At 41.2% G+C, this 3,630-nt stretch overlaps 1 pseudogene; it reads left to right on the top strand.

The window, feature by feature from the left end:
- The first annotated feature begins 518 nt into the window (after positions 1-518).
- Positions 519-1,987, top strand: LOC114570224 (zinc finger BED domain-containing protein 4-like; annotated as a pseudogene).
- The last annotated feature ends 1,643 nt before the right edge of the window (positions 1,988-3,630 follow it).

Here is a 3,630-nt window from a genome sequence, read left to right as displayed (position 1 = left end):
CCCTATTCACCTGTAGTGTCTCGCCTTAATGTGCATCTGACATCACATCATTATTTTCCTCTGCTGATTTATGTTTTGTGGTTCACAAATCTGGCAGCTTATTTTACATTTTCGTTTAGACCTACTAGCGTGTTGTCTTTGCATATTAGGCGGCATATTAGCCTTAGACATGCTCATTTTATTTTATGTAGAAAAATTGAAACCATGGCAGCCTTAAATTTCAAATCAAGCACTTTATTTCAATGGCTACTTTTCAGGTTTATTGTTTTCTTAAATTATTTAAATGTGTTGACGAAGGACATTTTGTGATGACCTGATTATATCTGTCTTATAATATGTCACAAAGCAATGCATCATCAAGGCTGTGTTGTAGATGTTGATGAAAGCCTTTTACCCTTGCACAGTTAACCATTTGCAGCGCATATGATGCACATTGCACACATAATTTGGGTGATATGAATGTAAGATGATTGCAGAAGTGACACTGATCTGTGTTTTTGTTTATTCTTTTTAAAGAAATGGCAGAGCAGATTCTGAAAAGTACAAATCCAGTGTGGCAGCATTTTACGCAGCCTACTCCAGTTAAGGCTCGCTGCAACATCTGCAATATATTGATGAGCATCGGAGCTGAAAAGGCAAAGACGAAACATACTTCAAATATGTGGAGCCACTTGAGGCCTATAATGAAGCACAAAAAGAAAAGGATGATCGAGCAGTAGCTTCTACTTCTGCAGCAAGTTCAACACAGCCTAATATTGTGCAGATGTTCGATGCCAAAAGGAAATGGGGTAATTCTGACACCAGGTCCAAAACAAGTTGATCTTGCCATAGTTGAGATGATTGCCAGAGACAATCATCCATTTACAGTTGTCTCTGGTGTTGGTTTTAAAAGGTTGGTGGCATTGCTTAAGCCCAGATACTCCCTCAAAATAGAAAAGTACTATCGCACTGACCTCTTTGAAGATGTTCACACAAAAGTAGAAAACAAAATCAAGGAGCTGGTCATGTTAGAAAATGCAGGCCCCTATTTGGCATTAACAACGGATTGTTGGTCTGGAGACACAGAATCCCTAATGAACCTGACCTGTCATTTCATTGACAGTGACACAGGTGACTATATCAGCGAGGTGTTCCTCAGTCTGCTGAGGCATTGGGACATCGGCACAGAGAGAGTTGTGCTTGTGCTTCGCGATAGCGGCGCCAATATGATTAAAGGGATGAGACTCACCAAAGTACCCGATCTCAACTGCAGTGCTCACACACTTCAGCTGGTGGTAAATGACAGGATCAACAGACAGCGAGCAGTGATGGACATTGTTGCAAGTCTTCTGCTACCCATTTTAACCATTTGATACTGGCGAAACAGTGTTTGAAGGACATTCAAAAAGAACTTGACCTCCCCCAGCACAGAATAATCCAGTTGGTGCCAACATGCTGGAACTCCACTCTTCACTTGTCGGAGAGCATGCTGGAGCAGAAACGGGCACTTACTGTATATGCAAGGAAACATGGAAAGATATCAATCTCAACAGCAGATCACTGAACTCTTGTGGGCAATTTGATTGACACACTGAGCCCGCTTGAACAGGTAACACTGGAAATGAGCATATCAGACTCATCAATATCGTGCATAATTCCCAGCATCACCGTCCTAAAAATGCTACTTGAAGTTGAGGGTGCAGATCCTCGTTACAGGGGTCATGCCTTGGCACCAGGCACACTGAGCAATGCAAAAGACTGGATAAAGGATGAGCATGCCACTCTGTCTGAGGCTAAGAAACGGAAAAGGACTTCCTCAGACGATCAAGGCCCAGATCCAAAATGGATAAGGGTGGAGGAAGAAGAGGAGGAAGACGTTATTCTGTATGACATGCTTGAACAGATGTATGGCAACCTTCTGGGGGCACAAGGACCTTTGAGGAGGCTGATGATGAGGAGGAGCAGCTTTTCACTCAGCAGCTGGATCAATACCTATGGGAGCCGTTGATTGACAGACAGATGGGCCAACCACTTGCATGGTGGAAACAAAATGCATCCCGCTTGCACCTTCTGGCACCACTAGCCAGAACATTTCTCAGTCCACCCCCCTCCTCTGTTCCCAGTGAGGGGGTATTTAGCAAGGTCAGACAGATATATGAGAAAAAGAGGAATAGGCTGACCGGAGAAAATGCAGAGCGTCTCTGTTTCCCCCATTACAACCTGCAGCTCCTAAACTGGGAGTATTAAGAACTTTCAGTGAGGGGTGTGTGGGGTAAGAAGTGGGTATAATAGTGTAATAAATACACTATTGCAATAATAAAAACATTGCAATAATTACACTGTAATTATTTTATTTATACTTAAATATTTATTTTCAGTATTTTCAGCACTGAACTCTTTTTTTATTTGTTCTACCTCACCTGCTTTTACTATTTGTTAAATATTTTTTTAAGTTCAATAAATGTTCCTTTTTTAAACTGAGACTTGTAACATTTGTTATCGTCATTGTGTCATTTTTATGATGTAAATTGAGGGAGCAAAAGCAGTATCGGCTCCAAATATCCTTAAGAAAATCGGCAACGCTTATTGATTATCAGCTAAGGCTGATGAAAAGATATCGTATCGGCACTAAAAAAGTCAATATCCACCATGTTGGACCTTCCGCCATATTGGATTTGATCAAAAACACTAGAACGTTTTCACAGGTCAGAAAATTGGTCAGATTTTCATGAAACTTGGCACAGATGATCTTCAGACCATGCCTCACAAACGTTATTCCATTGCGTATTGATATTCGAAAGTGTTTGCCCCCTCACAGCCAATTGAAAACAACGGTGAAGCCGCCAAACAGGAAGTGAACTCATATCTTGTCAAGTCTTTCACGTGTCAACACCAATCTTAGTACATAGGTACAGGGCCCGATTCAGAAGAGGCTCAAGAACTTTGGTGACCTTAGACCTATAGGCGGCGCTGTAATTAGCAAAAGTACGTTTTGGTCTAAGGCCAACACATGCCAATTTCTGACGTCAACGTAATTGATCCGGCCTCCAAATTGGATTTCATCAAAAAAAAGTTTTCACAGGTCACAAAATTTCTCAGGTTTTCACGAAACTTGGCACAGATGATTTTCAGATCAAGCTGCACAAAAGTTATTTCATTGCACATTGATATTCGAAAGCGTTTACCCATCACAGACAATCGGAATCGACGGCGAAGCCGCTAAACAGAAAGTGAACTCATATCTCAGGGAGGCTTTCACGTATCAAAATCGAACTTGGTACAGGGACTTGGCACTTGATTGTGAGAACGTACTAGGACATTGGTGTAATTTTGCCTCTAGGGACACTCTAACAAAGTAAATGAGCTGATATCTCAGCCATTCTTTATCCAGTTGTCATCAAAGTTGCTGTGAGTGCTTGCTCATGCCATGGCAACGCCATTCCTGCTAGTGTACTGCTTGGCCCCCTCATTGCTGCTTGCAGCTATATTTTTAAGTCAATCCCTGATGTTTTCTAGAAATGAACAGATGTTTGGTTTAAAATCCATTTATTAAAATGTATAACCGCAGACTTATCAGCTCATTCAAAAGTGAGAAACCAATGAGCATTTATGAGTGAATTTACCAAAATGTATAACATAATTATTACAACA

This window comes from Perca flavescens, chromosome 15 (assembly GCF_004354835.1).
Source record: "Perca flavescens isolate YP-PL-M2 chromosome 15, PFLA_1.0, whole genome shotgun sequence".
Taxonomy (NCBI): Eukaryota; Metazoa; Chordata; class Actinopteri; order Perciformes; family Percidae; genus Perca; species Perca flavescens.
The sequence above is the reverse complement of the archived record's forward strand: the minus strand, read 5'-3'. Positions and strand labels throughout refer to the sequence as shown.